Source organism: Lissotriton vulgaris, chromosome 3_1 (genome assembly GCF_964263255.1).
Source record: "Lissotriton vulgaris chromosome 3_1, aLisVul1.2, whole genome shotgun sequence".
NCBI classification, from domain to species: Eukaryota; Metazoa; Chordata; class Amphibia; order Caudata; family Salamandridae; genus Lissotriton; species Lissotriton vulgaris.
In genome coordinates, this window is record NC_141689.1 from 1,711,501,204 (window position 1) to 1,711,519,672 (window position 18,469).

Below are 18,469 nucleotides of genomic sequence, written 5' to 3' on the forward strand. Positions count from 1 at the left end.
CAGACGCCACCGGATACTAGGGCACTACAATTTTGTTTATTTCTCTCAAAACAATAATAAATCGATAGATTTTGTCGTCAGTATCTTTCTTTAAAATCGGAAGAATCGGGCTGTTACAAACATTGTAGGGAACTTCCTCCATAACTCCTGCAATAATCAAATCCTGAACAATGTGCGTCAGGGCAATTTCACCTTCTCTAGATATCTTATACTTGGGTACACATGGCAAAGACAGTCCCTCCTTAATAGTTATTCGAATAGGCGGGATGAGCATCTGTCCCACATCCGTGTCTGATGTAGCCCATAACGTGTGTGGGAGAGAGGCTAATGCTTCAATTTCCTGCATGGTACATAGTCTTCCTACATCCGGATAATTGTCATTCAAAATAACCCGCACTCCTTCAGGAGCGCAGCGTATTGTTGCTCGAAAATATTTAAGCAAATCTATGCCCATAATATTGTCTGGGGTATGAGGCGACAATAAGAATGGGCACAGACCAAAGAATCTGTCAATGCAAAATGCAAGAGGTTGTGACAGTGGGCTTGGAGAGGGTGTGCCATCGAACCCTATACATGTAATCGTTTCGCCAGACAGGGAAGCCCTTGGAACCAAGTTTTTAGAGAGAGCACTACGAGTAGCTCCTGTGTCAACTAAAAACTGATCAGTAGAACCCAAAACGCCCACTGATACATATGGACCTCTTTGATCTACTGGCACTTCAACCGATTCCACACCCCATCCTACGCAATCCTATGCATGCACATAATCCTGAGACTCCACGTTCTCACCCTCCGATATCTGGTACTGATTCCATCGATCGAAAGTATTACGTTCATCCTGACCACGACCCCTTGCCTCAAACCTACCACGATCGCTTGCTCCACCTCTCGCCCCTGAATAACTATTCCGTGTCCTTCCACCTCCTCGACCACGCTGACTACGTTGCTCACGGAGCACCGGACAATCTTCAGCCCAATGCCCAAACTCTTTACAATATGCACACTGGTCCTCAGCAATGTCGGTACGGCCATACGACGTATTATACCCTCCTCGCCTGACTCTATCATTCCCTCTTGGTTGCGTAGCACGAACCTGAGCCAACATCACCTTCGTCTTTAACTCCTTCGCTTTCTTATCAGTACTTTCTTTAGCCTCTAATTCCTGCCGCTCATAATACTGAGCCATAGTTAACAAAGATGCAGGGGTCGCCGTGGTCCAGGAACTTTCACTAGTTTTCAATCGCTTTGCAATCTCCGGCAGGAGATTAGCCACATACTTATCGACGAACAAATGCCTACCCGTATCATCCGTTAATAATTGCCCACTGTAATCATGAAAACGCTTCTTCAAAACGTGAGAAGAAATCAGATACTGACTCGTCCTGTTTCTGTTTGCAAGAGGCTAACATAGTCCAATCAATTTTTTTAGGGGGAACAAGCGTTTTTAATTTGTTCAGAATAGCTGTTGGGAGATCTAGAATTAACTGACAAGGCTTACATGCGGGTTGCCTGTCTAAATCAGCTTGGCCTATAGTTTTCCAATCCGCTCCTAAAATCGCTTGGTCATCAAACTTACGAATTGCTCTCCACATGTCAGGGGGCAGTATAAACCCAAAGAAAAGATCGATATCAACTAGTGTCATAACACAGGAAGAAATAGCCCTCTCCACTCCTTCATAGAAAGCTGCCGGATTTTTACGGGGATCAGGTAAAGCATTTTTCAATGCCATAACATCTGCTCTATTCCAAGGCGTATACACCCAATTATATATAAAATACCCTTTTGCATCCCCAGACAATTTGTCATCACTGGTGCAGCTTCACGCATGGGCATAACATGAACTTTAGAACTCTTATCTGCTCCAAAGATAGAACACTCTTTGGATTGCTCCGTCGACCCCGGCGCAGACACGTCTGATGACTTTTGTGCTGCCCGCAATCTGGACGCCTCATCCCGTAGCTGGACCAACCGTTGGGAAAACCCATCCGCATCTGTAATAACAAATAAACCTTTACGCATATTCTCACGATGAACTGATATGTCCTTAGGATCTAGATCATCTGAATGTTTCCTAAATCGTTCCACAACTTCATCTCCGAAAGCACTTAGAAAATACAACTGTTCTCGCTCTGACCATTTATTCTTTTCAATATTAATCTCTGACATAGTTATTTTATTCAAATTGAGTTTCCGAGCAAAGCTGCGCAACTCCGCAGCTTCACTAGCAGTTAACCTCTTACTCTTACTCCCTCGACCATCGTCGTCCGAGTCCTCGTCCGGAGCCGTAGGCAAAACGTACGGAGGCGGGCACTGATCTAATAATGAAAAATCATCAACTTCATTAGTAAGGACAGGATAAAGCGGAGGCCGAATAGGAAATTGACCGCTCGTTTGCAAATTACGTACCCGTGCCTCCCTCTCTTTCTTTTCCTGCAACTCCTTCTCCTCCAGCTGTAAAGCCTTATCTCGAGCAGCCTTGCGCTGCTCTTTTTCCACCAAGGCAATCTCAGGCTTCATTCATTCACGCACTGCTTTCTCCCACATTCGTACACAATCAAACATATCTTGTCTAGACCTGCGCTGAAACAAACATTGCTCCACAAACTGAATCTTTCATAAATCAAACGACCCATGTAGTGGCCATTGCAACTTGGGATCAGATTTGGTGTATTTATTCCATAATTTACTGTAAAATATAGGGGGAAGGCCAAATTTGACATACATTTCACGATTGGGTGTCCCCTCTGGGGGAGCCGGCTGAGATTCATTTAGTCGATAAGTGGTACCATTCCCAAGACAGCACATTCCTCGGAGTGTGCTCAAAACAGGCATGTTCAAAAAGTATCACGGAAACGCGATACCACAAAAATGGCACTTACTATACTCCACACAAAATGTGCCACTCAAAACACAAACAAAGTTAGAGAAATATCTCTACATGCCTGCCTATGTGAAGTGCACTGCACATATAGTTCAAATCATAGGATCAAATGTTAGCTAACTCAAAACATAATCATAGAACCACAGTAAGCGTCCGCAGACTACCTTACCAATCACAAGCTTACCAAAATCTCAGAAATCCAGGTTCCAACTGCCAAGGTCTTTAATCGAATCAGCCAAACCGGCAGTGTACGACAACTCAAACAAGCAGGATCTCAGTCGGGGACCAGCGCCACCTGGACGGTCAGATCAGAAGGAAAGGAAGAGAACACCGTGGGTGCCAAGACTCGGGTCACTCAGAGGCAGCGTACGCGTCCATGGCGAGTTTCCAATCCTTCGTCACGACCTCTCCTTCGGGCATCCGAGTCGCCGATGAGTCCCTTCGTGGTCACCAATTTGTGGTATTGGGTTCTCCAGGCCTACATACTCCGCAGAATACCCTCTACACCATAAGAACTGTTGGCACGGAAACTAGAAAATGCAAAAGACAAGTTTATTAACACCCCATGGGGTGGTGGTACATTCCTACAGCACCCTTCGGCAATGCAAGAAGTATCATACCGAACATCGGTGCAAATCCTTCTTTTATACAGTTTTACAGTAATAAAAAGGTAGGCGGTACACAGTTACAGAGTTTTAGGTACATATATGGTCATTTTTGGAACACAGCCAACTCATGGGAGGAGCTATAACACCACTGGTCAGTTTGGCGGAAAATTCCTTAGTGATGACTGGTCAATCTAAACTGCGCATGTGTGGGCTTGACCATTACTAAAAATAGCCTGTTGCTGGGCAAACTCGAGTGGTCAGTGGTACAGAGGAAGGACAAAAGGGCATGCTGACCATGAGGCAACGCATTCTCTAAAATGGCCGCCGTTACATACAAAATGGCGTTCAACAACTATAGTCAAGATAAAGGAAAAATACGTGTAGCAAAGCCTAACGCTAACCCGATCATTGTCAAATTACGACAGTTCCTGAGCCTTGCCTGCAGCGCCTGAAAGCGCTTTGTTCCGCTTGCCAGGAGCGCTGTGTGGCTGGCCCCTTGCTCGTTTTGCATGGGGGGGAAGCAGGTGCCCACCCTGCATTTTGACCACATTTGAAGCTGTCCTAGCGGGTGCCTACCCCGCATTTTGCCCTGATCTGCGGCGCAGGTGCCTACCCCGCTCATTGCTGTATTACTAAATCCCTGGCAGGTGCCCACCCCGCCAGGAACCATGTGATCCGGGTGCCTAGCCTGGATTGCCACTGACAAAGAACTCACCACTTCGGGCCGCCGCTATGGCCATGGCAAAATGTGGGTGTAGGAGCCACATTGGTGGTCAGCGGTGGGAAAAGGAGTTGCGTTTGCGCTGTACCACAGCGGCATATGGCTGCACCAAAAAACTCTGCATTTTAGATAATCACATTTTTGGGGATTATTGTTTCTTGAAGTTCCATTATTTCTTCTCCTAAAGGTGTCCTTTGTGAATTGTGTACTCCTGTGTTTGCTCAGACACCTAGGTTCCTTGTGTTAAACTTTTCTCAAGAACATCCGCCAAAATGGTACCTGCTTTTAAATCCTGTGGTCTGTTTAGATACCGTATGTTAGAGTTGGTAAGGTTCTGTGAAGAGAGAAACATAGAGGTGGGTGAGTCAGACACCCAGTCCAAACTGAGGGACAGCCTGATCCTATGGCAAAAGGATCAATGGGATCTTGAGCGCAGTGAGGAGGGAGAAGATGACAGTGCATGGATGCCATCGGATAGTGAAGACCCCATAGATAGGGAGTCCCTTGCTGGGTCCAGTGTCGGAGGCAGTGCCTCATCCCTTTCCCAGTCCCTGTCCCCAGAGGAGTGGGTAGATAGGAGGGAAGAAAGGGAGTACCAGCTGACTTTGAAAAAGATCAGGTTAGTGCATGCCAAGGAAATGGCGCAGCTGGGTGAGCAGAAGAGGATGACGGAGGAGGCCTTCGCCAGGGAAAAGTTAGCTCTGGAGGGTAGATTATCCCCTGAGCGCAGTTATAATTTTCTGGACTCCCCAGGGGGGGTTAAGTCCAGTGGTGGTAGCGATATAGACTCCAGTGCAGGAAGTCCCATTCCCTGTTCCCCAAGTATGGTACCTTGGTCCCAAGAGGAGGAGTACAGGTTGAAATTCAGGGATAGTAGGAAACTGTCTCACCAGTCTTAGGAGGAGTTTGTGGATGAATGTCAAAATACACTGATTGAGTGGTTAGAGGTTCACACAGGACCTGATTTTGACAAACTGTTTGATCTCATCACTTCAGGCCGCTGCTCTGCCCACGGTGACCCGGAAGTGCCCCAACCAGAAACCGGAAGCAGGAAGCAGCGGGAGCCTACCCCACGCTCCTGCATGTGCCGAGGGAAACCCCGTGCTGTATGGAGAAGTGCTGGGGGTGTACGGGAGGACGGGAGCCTACCCCGCCTCCCAGGACATCCCGGTGTAGTGCGTGGGGGCCGTGGGGGCACAGCAGTGACAGGAGAGCCCCGGTGAGTGAGGGAGCCCCTGCAGCAGAGCCAAGAAGAGGAGTGCCCTGAACTGCTGGTGAGTGGGGCCCCTGTGTTATTTGGTGAATAGGGGGGCGTCGGGACACATTGCCGGCCCCCCCAGTGGTGCTGCTACCATTTAGGCCCTTTGTTAGCGAGTCCCAGTTTGGGAACTAGAGCCCGAGAGGCTCCTACACCCACATTTCCGGGGGCATTCTTTCTTCAAGCCCGTGAGGCTCCGCCGATGGAGGCATTTTGTTTCTTAGTGCCACAAGGCTCAACGCGCATTCTGGCCATTAAGAGGGTAGAGCGGCCCCGGTTGGCAGCGGGCCGCTCCCCCCAGGTGGAGGGACCCTTCCATTTGAGCCCATGAGTCTCCAGGGTGCACCGTGCATTTGTGCATCTTGAGCGCACGAGGTTCCCACGTGTTCTTGGGCCCCATTGTTTACTCAGAGCCCAGAAGGAGAGCCAGGAGGCACACTGGTGCCAGGTTCAGGTTCTAAAGCTTGCCAGCACGTAGTGGGCAGCTGCTACGTTTAGGCACCTTTTGCTCCTTCCCTTTGGCTGCCTGCAGAGTCTGCCCTGACTTTGCTGGACACAGGGCGTTTCAGCCCCCGAGAGGCCATTTGGCCTGGGGGACAGTTCAGGTGTTGTGCCCTTATGTGGGGTACGTGTTCATGCCTTATGTGGTCTTTGCTCAATTTGTGATTGCTTGCCTATACCTCTGAATGTGTTTTTATGCATCATGTGCCAAGCTTCTTGCCTATACCTCTGAATGTGTTTTTATGCATCATGTACAAAGCTGCTTGCCTATACCTCTGAATGTGTTTTTATGCATCATGTGCCAAGCTTCTTGCCTATACCTCTGAATGTGTTTTCATGCATCATGTGCAAAGCTTTTTACCTACACCTCTGAATGTCTGTTTATGCTTAGGTGGTTGTTTTTCCTGGTATAGTTATGCTGGTGAGTTTATGGTTCCCTGCGTGATATATTCCTAAAATGGTTAGGGTTTCGTAGGTGGTACTTACCTTTTACCAGTGATTACTGGTTGTGTGCTACATTTGCTATTTGCTATGTTCTAAAAGTGCTATTTCTACAAAGTGTTACTTCTACAAAGTGCTAATTCTACCAAATGCTAGTTCTAAAAGTGCTTCTTCCTGACAGTGGTGCATGTGGCCCTGTCCCATGTATATACTCCCCCCTGTAACTCTGCCCGTGCCTATGGCACATTGTAAAGTGTGCATTTATTATCTAATGTGTTTGGTATAATACAAAGGCTATTTTTATATATAACCTTGTGTGGAGTTTCTTTTGTGGTGGCCCTTGGGTTTTGTTGCTGGGTGCGCGCGCAAACGCTTTGCACCTTGCCTCCGGGATAAGCCTGACTGCTCGTGCCAAGCTACCAAGGGGGTGAGCAGGGGTTATCTTGGCGGGTGACTTCCTTACCCTGACTAGAGTGGTGGTTTCTGCCTGACTTTGGCGCAAGCCTCAGCCAACCAGAAATACCATTTCTAACAGAACCTCACTAAGGACTTCATGTATTTTGCGCTAGTAGTGCTGAATCTGCTCACATTCCCACAGGATATGCATAAAGGTCCCCTCATGGCCACGCTGTCTCCTGCAACCCCCCTGTTTGCCCTGCGCATATGCACCATACACGGCCATTTATGTACACTCTGTGTGGAATTTAAGCATGGGCGAATTTTGCGAATCTCGCGTTCGCGAATTTTGAAGATTTGCGAACTCGCAATCCGCAAAATCCGCGAATTCCCGCGAATTTGCGGATTTTTCTTTTTTTTGTGTTCGCCCGTGTTTCTGCCAGTTCGCGAGGGTTTTTACAATTTCGCAATTTGCGAACTTACCTGTCGGGTCGCAAGTTTTGCGAACTTGTTGTTTCTACGTGTCCAGCCTGTTTGGGACACTCTTCTTCATCACTGCCACTCTCTGTCACCACTGCCACTCTCTGACTACTCATGCCACCCTCTGGCCCACCCATGCCACCCTCTGTTTCATCCCCACACCCTCTGGTTGTCCAGTGTACATTATTTTCGGCAAAGCAAAGCACACCTTCCCTGCCTCAAGTGACCTGAATTAATTTGGGGCTGATTAATGTGTCACAGAATATTTTTTTAGCTGGCACCTGCTTCCTTAGTGCTTCCTGATTAGTGATCTTTTGCACTTGCTAAGTGCTTTCATTGTTGCAAAATTAGTTACAACCCCTGCCCTGCCCCAACTGACAATAATGAATTAGGGCCTGATTAATGGATTTTAACTTCCAGCCTGGCTCCTGCTTGTCTCCCTTAGCTGTAATTCAGGACCTTTGTGGCATATGTGTAACTATTCTGAGGTTCAGAGCAGGGTCACATAAAAGTTGCAACTGGCAACTGAACTCTGGAGGGGCCCCTCAGGAAGCACTACAGGAAATGGCTACTAATGATAAGCCTGAACTTTTGAACCTGGTAAGTAGTTTCAGTTTTGCTAAGATCGTATTTCTGCAATTTAGCACTTATTCGCGGGGCGCGAAGTTGTACTGGGAAGCCGCGAACTCACGCGAACAGTGCGAGCAGTGTGAGCAAAATCCGCTGCTCGCGGATTTGCGGATTTTGCGGGAGATTCGCGAATCTCGCGGATTGCGAATTTCCCGAAAATCCGCAAAATCCGCGAGCGAAACGGATTTTCCGCCCATGCTTAGTGGAATTTTAAGTTGGACAAGTAGCAATCTGGCTGAGATGGCTCCTGCCAGTCCTCATCATCCAGGGCTATCCCATCCCAGTCCCAATGTTCTCTAGTGCGCTGGAGAGGGTCAACAGAGTTATTAATCAGTTTTTTATAGGTCAGCAAAATGGCTTTCATTGGCAGACAGCTATCTAGTATTCCGTCCTCGAGGGGCGAGGACTCCGGGTTGACTACACCTTTGTCGGTTTCGGTAGCAGGGCATGTCAAATCTGTCGGAATCGGAAATGCTCCGAGTCTGCCAAGTCGTATTCTTGTTGTAAAGTATTGAAGGCTTTCACATCCCCTTTCACCCAGAGGTCCCCTATTTTGGAGATGCTGATTAGGTCCCATTTATCAAACCTCTTTGACTTCCACAGGTTTCCCAGGGCTTAGGAGTCCCACAAAGGTGTCTCCAGGGTGAGTTTTTGCTCCCAGCCCAAGCTCCTGTTCGCGGTGTGCCATATTTGAGCCGCATGCTTAGTTGGTCCGGTTAGGGAGAGTCGCCCAGGTTTAGAGTATAGTACTCTGTTGTAATTCCCTCCCGATAGCAGCCCTCTGTCCATGGTATAGCCTGGATCTTCAACGCGTCGATATGTCCCATGGTTTATGGCCGCAAGGTGTGCTGCCCAATATTTTTTTTTAGGTCTGAGAGGCTAATACCTCTGTCATACCAGCTGAGATTGAGTTTGGCCAGTGCAATACAGGGTTTCCCGTTTCATAGCAGGTCTCTCTGCAGACTTTCGATCTCTCTAAAGTAGCTTGCGGGAACCAAGTCACGGGTATTTTGCAATGCATACAAAAAATGGGGCTGGGACATCTTGTCTCAAAACGAGAGTGGGAGTGTCATCCAGCTTGCGGCATCTCATTTCAATCATTGCAGGAGACGGAGTAGGTTCTACTTGTATCAGTGCTTAGGGTATGTGGTAACAAAAATTCCAAGATATTTAAATCCCATTGTGGTGGTTTGCATGGGGCACTTCCTTGGCAAGACAGGTGGGGTCCCTTAAGGGTATACAGTATTGACTTACTCCAGTTAATCGCGTAGCCAGAGTATCGGCCAAATATAGCAAAAATGTCTAGCACCACACCAATTGATGATTTCCGGGAGGCCAGGAAAAGGAGGATATCGTCCGCATATATAGAGATGCGGTCGTCCCAGGTTTCTGACCAGCCCATTCTTCGTATCACCGGATTCTTGCGAACCCAGGACGTCAATGGTTCCAGTACCAGAGCAATCAGGAATGGAGGATAAAGGGCAGCCTTGGTGGGTTCCTAGACTTAAGTTAAATATTTTGGACTTTTTGTTATTGACTACGACTTGATCCAGGGGTTCAGATTAAAGGAGCCTGGACCATTGGATGAACTTGGGCCCATACCCCATTTTAATGAGGACTGCAAAAAGTTACGGCCATTCATCAGTGTCAAATGCCATTGTGGCATCTAGGGACATTACTATTGCCGCTTCCTGAATCATTGCCGCCCTTCTCATCACCCTCTGCACTCTGCACAGATTTAATGGAGTGTTACGCTGGGGCATGAAGCCCGACTGGTCGGGGTTTACCAGACTAATAATTACTTTAACAAGACAAGTGACTAGGAGTTTGGCCAGTATTTTGGGTTCTTTGTTCAATAAGGAGATTGGCATGTAGGAGGCACATTCCATTTTTGGCTTCCCTTCCTTATGAATCGTAACCGGTGTCGCAATCCTTTGGTCTAGTAGAAGCACCCCCAGCTTCTTGCTCTCTTTGAACATTTCACGCAAGTATGGGGCTAGTTTGTACAGTACTATCTGTAGGCCATTAGGGTCCAGGGCCTTTCCGGAGTGGAGACTTCGGATTGCTAAGGCTATCTCATCGTTGGTTAAGTGATCTTCCAGCAGTACTAGGTCGTCGGTTGAAAGTGTTATGTCTCTGAATAATGTTAGAGAATCAATTTCAGTATAAGTTGTAGTCGAGCTTTATGTCTCACCATAGTGATTCGCGAATGCGATCGCAACTCCTTGGGGATCAGTGATTGATTGGCCTGTCCTGTCTACGAGCTCCGGGGCTAGTCTACTTGTGAGCTCTTTCATGTCAAGCCAGGTGATCAATTTCTCCGTCTTATCCCCGAGATCATATACCCTACCTTGGCTCTTCTTCCCCAACTCCCTGGCTCTATCTGTAACACGTGCTTATATTTGTCCCTCTGTAGTTGGAGGACATGAAGCTTTTCTTGAGTTACCACCTCCCCCTCTCCTCCTGTAGTCTAAGGATTTAATTTTCTGCCTCAACCACCATATTTAATCTGTTCTTCCGGACCCTGAATATCTGGGAGACTGCGTGTCCCCTTATTACTGTTTTGAATGCCTCCCATATTATCTGGGGGGACTGCACCCAACCATCATTTTCTTGAAAGTAGAGGTCTATGCTGTGATAGTGACTTTCAGACCTCTGGGTTGTGGAGATGCCAAGGATTGATCGGGGTGACTCTACCCAATTTATACTGGCTCATAACTAGACAGGCCATATCGGGGAGTGATCAGAGATGCCTCACGCCATATGTTGTATCTCTTGGACCTGTGTGATGTGAGGTGCAGGGACTAATAGGTAATCTATATGGGAAAGACTATCATGGGCCCCGAGTGGAAGGTATGCTGAATAGTGTTCGGGTGATAAGCCTCCAAGCGTCTGTGAAGCCCAGGGATTCAATGAAGTCTGGCAGCCAGTGATTTGACTGGTTAAGTTCACAAGGTGGGTGTTTGGTCTAGCGTTGCTGAAACCACTGAGTTGAGTTCTCCTCCCAATACCTGGAGACCATCAAGGATGGTTAACAGTATCGCTCCCAGGTCACTGAAGGTGTGGCTTTGGAGGCCAGGAGGAGCATACACAGACAACAGTGTTAACGTTCTGCCCTCCCATTGTGCTGTGATCCCTATATATCTGCCCAAGTCATCTGACCACGTGGATTGCACAGTAAGGGGAAAGGAGTTTCTCAACATAATGCAGACTCCGCTGGAACCAGTGGTAAAACCAGACTCTGCTACACCTATTCAGAGTGTTTCTTTTTGTTACCCAACAGGTGTGTTTCGTGAAGCAAGACAATGTTCGGAGCATGTTGTTTAATGTCTTGCAACACCACACATCTTTTAACCTTGTCCTCAAAGCTATTAACGCTCCAACTCATCAATTTGATGCTTTTATCCCAGCCTACACTCATCAGGACCTGTATGCAGTTGAAAATTCTCTGACATGAATCAGTAATACTGTGTTGATTTACAACAAACAAGTAAACATAAGTACATCCAACCCCAACTACCCCCTCCCTGCTTCCCTGCACTCCGGTCTGGTCACAAAGCTGCCCATATAAACCCTATGCAGAGTGCCTATCCTCCAACGGTTTAACTAAGAGTAGAAAGTTGGGGGTGGCGGTGCCCCTCTTCTCCCTCTACCCCACCTACTAAGTTCAGTGAGTGCCCCGAGAATTGCTGGGCCTACTGATCAGCATTAAACAGTTAACAATAGTCCATCAAGTCCTCGATCACCCATTAGGCATTTTACCTGTGTGACTTAGTGAGCCGATGGATCTCGGTGTCAAATAGGCATCATGTGTTCAGTAGGTTGACACGATGTGAGCCAGAAAGTCTCAGTCTTAATTGGCGTTGTGTTCTGTTGCCATTCGTCCAACCACTCAGTTGCAGACTCAGGGCAGTCAAAGAACAAGGCCATTCCCCCCCTCAACAGGGAGCTGGGTCATTGCATACTTCAGCCCCTTGTCTCAGAATCTTCTCTTGATGGCAATGAAGGAACACCTCTGCTTCTGCACAGCTTGAGTGAAATCCAGAAAAAAGATTATTTCAGCATTGTCGTATCGAAGTGGCGGAACCACTCTGGCAGTCTGCAGTACGACATCTCTGTCCCTGTAGTTTTATAATTGGCCAGTATCGGACGGGGGCCCAGGGCTTCGGGTAACCCCCAGGCACCCTGTGGGCCCACTCAATTACGGAACGGTTTGAGAGGCCTTTAGGCTGTAGGTGGGCTGTTATGAGGTTCTCCACAAAGAGGTCTGTGGCTTGCCCATCTGCCTTTTCCGGCCCCCCAAGAATACGTATATTGTTTCACCTGAAGAGCACCTCAAAGTCATCCAGCTTCGCTTCTGCAAATTTCCTAAATGGCTGCATCTCCTGGAGGTCAGTCTGCAACTGTGAAGTGTCATCTACCAGGCTTGCCGTAGTGACCTCAAGCTGTTTTATGTTTTCCCTATTGTTGGCAAGGTCCGCTCTTATCAGCATCATGTCTGAAGAGATGGGTGTACATTCTCTGCTCCAGTGAGGTCCGTACTCCTTTGATCACCGTCATGATGTTGTGTATTGTAGGTCCTGGGAGGTCCCCTTCTGCATCTCCAGGTGGCTTATCCTTTGGTTGCTGTTGGTCCAGGAGCGCCGCTTTCGGGAGAGTGTATCAGTCTAGTTTGTTTTGCTGGATACTTTTGGTGCATCTCATGTTCGACATCCTGGCGGGCAGGATCTGATGCCGCGTTGGGTTCACCACGTCACAGGCAGCTTTTTCTATCACCACTGGCCACCTGTTTCACTGAGGGAGAGGAGGGGGGGTTTACTGATTTGCCTCCACAAAGTCTCAGCCCCACTGGGCACCTGTATCTCCGTGAAAGGGAAAGCGATGAGGTCCCCAGGATCCAGAGCACGCCCTCAAAGAATCTGGATTGCAGGGGGTGTGGGGAGAAGAGTGTCACAATCCTCCAGCAGTTTCAGAGGCTATGGCCCCCCACCTGCTAATGGCTCATCAAGTCCATTCCTCACCCCTGTTAAGCTGGTTGGTCCCAACTGGCCCCCAGGCCTCTGAACTATCAACGCCCGGGCCACGCAGGATCACACCTCACCACGAGGCACAGTTTGTCTTTTCTGGTGAGGGTGGGGCACCGGCAGCATTTCAAGCAGAGCAGGGCCTCGCAGCACCTCTCTGATGCCTCTGTCAACTGCACGCAATTCTGCTTCTTTACGGATCTCGAGGCTGGACTGGCCTCTTCTCCCACCGGTCCGTTTTTGCTGCTGTGCGTGCCGGTCGTCAGGTGATGCGGCCGCTCTATTCTGCTGCTGCTGGCTTTCCAGTCAATAGAAAGGTGCAGGCCCAGACCCCGGCCTTGCACCAGACTCAGCCTGCCTCTAGTGCTCCCAATGCAGACAAAGTCGCCACTCGAGGTCCCGGCTTCTGCACTGTCGTAGGCCACAGCCAGCGAGGTCACCAACTCCAATTGCCGAGGTGCTACCGGCTCAGGTCCAGGGTTGCTGCAATCAGCGGAAAGTCGGTAGGCCCATTCCAGCCTCAGGATACAGTATATGTGTGGCGGATCCGCGGGTGGGAAAGGGATTTGGTGGAGCAACCCTAACTTGCAGACATCTTATTACGCCGCGTAGCCACGCCCAATTTTCCACGATTTTGTATAATTTTGCTTGAGGTAATTCAGCAATTATGGATGCCCCTAGTAAGAATGTAAACCATGCAGATTTTAGTGTGATCAATACCATATCAGAATGTGATGCCCATTTCATCCTTCAAAACACGGAATTTGCAAGGGATACACAAGACCCAGTAACATCAGTAATTATTGGTTATGTAAACACTACTTCCTCTTTCAACATACTTTAACCCCTTCGCTGCGGCGGCTATTCTGCCGAAGCGCTAAGGGGGTAAGGCGGCCGCGTGGCGGTCACGTGCTTGTGACGGAACCGCTCCGTCACGGCTCGCGGGTGAGCTGTGCTTGTTACGGAACGGTTCCTTCACGAACGCGCCCACTCAATGGAACACGCCGCGCAGGCGCGAAATCAGCGCCGCGCAGGCGTGCCGAGCGGGCCGTGACGGAACCGTTCCATCACAAGCACAGCTCACCCGCGGCTTGTGACGGAACGGTTCCGTCACAAGCATGCAAGGGGTTAACCAAGGCTATAAGAAGTACAAATGCAAAACGGGCAGCAGCCAGGGGTCTCTAGATTGTCCCTACAAGCACCAAGCCCATAGCCAGTGTATCAGCCAGCAAATGCCACGAGTCATAGAATAATAAGAATCATTACCCTGCCCCATGTCCCTATGTATAACCAGAAATGCAACAAGAGAAAGAATAGAATATACAATGGGAAGACAGCATAGGGTGTAAAATTATTCATCTGCATAGCAATGTGATTACTTTACATTATGGGCAGGGGTGGGTGGTTAATCAGGGAATAAAAAAGAGATCATTCTAATTCATATGCTTATTCTCATTTGAATTCTTGTTCTTGTTCTTGTTCTTATTCTTATTCTTATTCTCCTTGGTACCTGCAGGCATTTCTGAGTTCAATTGAAAAATATCTATAATATTTGAAAAAAACAGGAAATTCATTAGACGGTTTTGAAGTTGAAAACAGTAGGGCAGCAAGTGCATTTAGATCTTAAAAAAATATACAAGCCTTGTATCTAAACGTCAATATCACCAGTGATGGTAGTTGCAGTAGTAAACTGCAGCTGACATAGTTTTAACTTAGGCAATATGTCAAGTTGTGCGTTGATGGAAACATCACCTTGTTAACATGCAGCCATTCTTCACCTTGAAAATTAAGTGTCAAGGATTAAGGACATCTCAATCGGTTTCTGTCTCTCATTTTGATGAGGTACTAGTCCTAAAAGACACGAGGGCACTGATGTGTAGTTCAAAATTACAACATTTTTATTAGGTGATTTGATTTTGAAAATACTATTCATCAGCAGGCAAGACTATAGATGGTGCATTCCCCGTAAACAGTGATGCACAGGGTCAAGCCCATGTGCAGCCTCTTGGTGCTGATGGTGTCTGTAACCCACTGCCTGCCTCTGCCGTGACAGAGGGAGTTGGGGGTGACAAAAACAAAACTAGGTTAGAAACAGAGAAAAAATAAAAAAAGGTAAAATAGACAAATGAAGAACTACTGTGGAAAATATGATACGTGGAGAAGAAAACAGTCTTGAGTCAGATGGTCAAAGAAAAATGAGGGAACGGTTAGCCATTAGCAGGCTGGACTTAGAAGTCTCACACCTTAATCAAAATGGCCGCTGGCATAAATTTGTGTAATTTGAGGATAATAATAATTCTGAGTTTTTAGAGCTCATGGTTACACCTATCGGTGTGTCCCGACGCTATCAAGACTCAACAGCACCTGGAAGAGGTGGCGCAGGATATGCGGCAATAGTTTAAGATTTTGGAAACAGAAAAGTTTTCAGTTCTTTCCGGAACAGTGCCTCAGAAGGCTCCAAACGGAGCTTCTGTGGAAGAGTGTTCCATCTTCGTGCGGCCAAAAAGCGAAAGGAGCGCTCTCCCATTCTTGCCCTATTAATTCTAGGGACCAAGAATAGGCCAGTACCCATGGACCGCAGGAGCCGGATGGGCTTGTAAGGGAGGAGCAGATTGCACAGAAAGCCCGGCCCCTTTCCATGGGCAATCCTGCGGCTAATACAGAGTGCATTAAAATCTATGCGTTCCCTAACAGGGAGCCCGTGCAGCGTCTCCAACGCTCTTTTTGAGGAGGATCTCCTGGGGAGCTGTAACACTAGTCGCGCCGCTGCGTTCTGGATACGCTGCAATCTCAAAATGCAGCTCGCGTTGGCTCCCAGGTAGAGGACATTCCCGTAGTCCAGCCTCGAAGTAACCAAGGCATAGACCAGGGCACCTCTGGAAGACGCTGGGGGAAGATCGAGTGTCTTTCTTAAACTGCGGAGGATTCCGAAGCATGTCCCTGCTACATGACAAGTGTGTCATTCACATGCCCAAGTTCCTCACATGTTCTTTGGGGACAGGTAATGGGCCCAATGCCTGAGGCCACCAGGCAGAGGTCCACACCGAGGGGGATTTGCCAACAATGAGCACTTCGGTTTTGTCCCCGTTCAATCTGAGACAATTTTTTGCCATCCATCCTGCCAGATCTTGAAGGCAGGATGCAAAACTACTGGCTGCGTGCTCAGCTGGCTGCTAGAGGGCCACAACCAGCTGAGTATCATCGGCATCGGTTACCACCTCTACCCCATACTGTTCAGTGATAGTAGCCACCGGCGCTATGTACAAATTGAACAGGGTAGGGCTGAGGCTGGATCCCTGGGGGACATCCTGCCTTTGGTCAAAAACCTCTGACCTATGGACACCCTGTGCCACATAGAAGCTACGGTCATGGAGGAAAGATTCCAACCATGACCATGCTCTCCCAGTCACTCCACTTTTCCTCAGACACTGTAGCAGAGTGTGATGAGCTACAGTGTTGAACGCAGCGCTGAGATCGAGAAGAATCAGCGCTGCTGTCTGACCCTCATCTACATGTTTCCTCAGAGCCTCTGTGGAAAAGAGAAGGGCAGATTCAATGGAGTGATAGGCCCGAAAGCCAGCCTGGGTAGGGTGGTAGAGCCTGTGTGCCTCGATGTGAGCAGTAAATTGTTGATTAGCCCGCTTTTCGGCTATTTTAGAAAAACAGGGGAGAAGGGAGATCGGGCGTAAATTATTTAGTTGGGTTATGCTAATTTGTGCCTTTTTCTTAAATGGAAGTAGAACAGCCTGCTTCCATGTGTTTGGTACCCTGCCAGATTCAAATGACAAGGCTAAGAGGCGCTCAATATAAGGTGCTAGTACCTCCATGCCGCCACTCAGAATCTTTGCAGGGGCAGGATCCTGGGGGAGCCAGATTTGACCCCCCTTGCTACTGCAATAAGCGTAGCCTCATCCGGGACCGAGAAGACACTAATGCTGTCCTTCTCCAATATAACACCTTCCATTGGCAGATCACCGCTGAGGCCGCTCCTGGCCTCGTTAGGAAAGGTGGTATAAATATCTTGTACTTTTTTGTGGAATAAAGCAGCGATTTGGTTGTAGATTTTGTCTAATTACAGTTGCAAAAATGACACAAATGATGAACACCCCTAGTAAAAAATGTAAACCATGCAGAGTTCAATGCGATCAGTGCCACATCAGCATTTGATGTCCCATTTTGTCCTCCAAATATTGGAATTTGTGATATTTATCACATGCAACACACCACACCTGGGGATATCAATTATTCTGACATGTGTGGACTCATTACCTAAAAGATATGCTACTCAATAGTTCATCAAATAATGCAGTTCATATATGTTCATTACAAGAGGGCAAAGGTGAAATACAAGGCCACATCTGTGAATAACTGTCAATGTAGAAAAGTTTAAAAAGTGAATCTTTTCCCTAGGAGGACTGTGACAAGGAGAAATATGTTTATTTCTCCTCATTTTATACTTTTTCCATGTGTGCTTCACTCTGCAACGAATTTGCCTCCTTTTCCTGCTTTCCCTCACCCTGCATGTTGTTACAACTCAGTAGTTACAATGACCTCATTGTATCAACGCAATACCATTACCCCGCAAGTCGTTACAACGACTTGCGGAGGGAGGCGCTGGATGTTGGAATAGAATAATTTACTATTATTACTCCAGTCTGTGCAGACAGTAGGGATGATGTTGGATTTTAAATATAACACCTTCTCTCCCCCTCCGCAACTTGTTAGAACACCTTGCGGGGTAATGGTATTGCGTTGTTACAATACTGTCATTGTAATGACCGCGTTGTGACAACATGCCGGGTGACGGCTGCAGGATGACTGATGTTTACCCTTTGCAACACTTAGAGAAAGAGGAAAAAGCCTCTCAGGATTGTTTTTGTGCAGGAAGGGGCCCCTTCCTGCTCAAAACAATCCTGCCCACAACACAGGCACCCTTGCACCATAGTGCAAGGATGCCTGCGTTGACACTAGGCTGCCAAAACGGTACAACCGCAAGGGGAAAGGAAAATACTTTGTGCTATTTAGACTTTATAACATTTTGTTGAGATAACAGCTTTCCTGTGAACAGCAGGGAGCATATATTAACTATTATTTCACACAACATGACACAGCAAGGGAACTTGGAGCACTCCTTTGCATGAAAGGGAGAAAGATGAAATATTCCGTATTTACAAAGTTAAGGAGCATTTCTGCTCTCTACTTGCACTACTGCACTGTGTGCTGCCTAGCGCCAATGCATGAGCCCTTGCACCATAGTAACATATCTGAATGCAGGCCACATGGAAAGAGGAAGTTACATAGAGAAAACAATATATTTCTCCTTGTTCTACCTCGGTCCGTTAGGAGCAGCATTTTGGCATCGAGTTATTATCATTTAATTTTTACATGTTTGTACACTGCTAAAAAGCAGTGGGTGGACGCTCTTCTGCCTTAGCGAAGGAGCCGCCACTGGTCCCACACCAAGGCTATTGTTTACATGAACCTTAATGACTACTAAACTCCATAGTTATTCAGGTTTAGCATCCTGC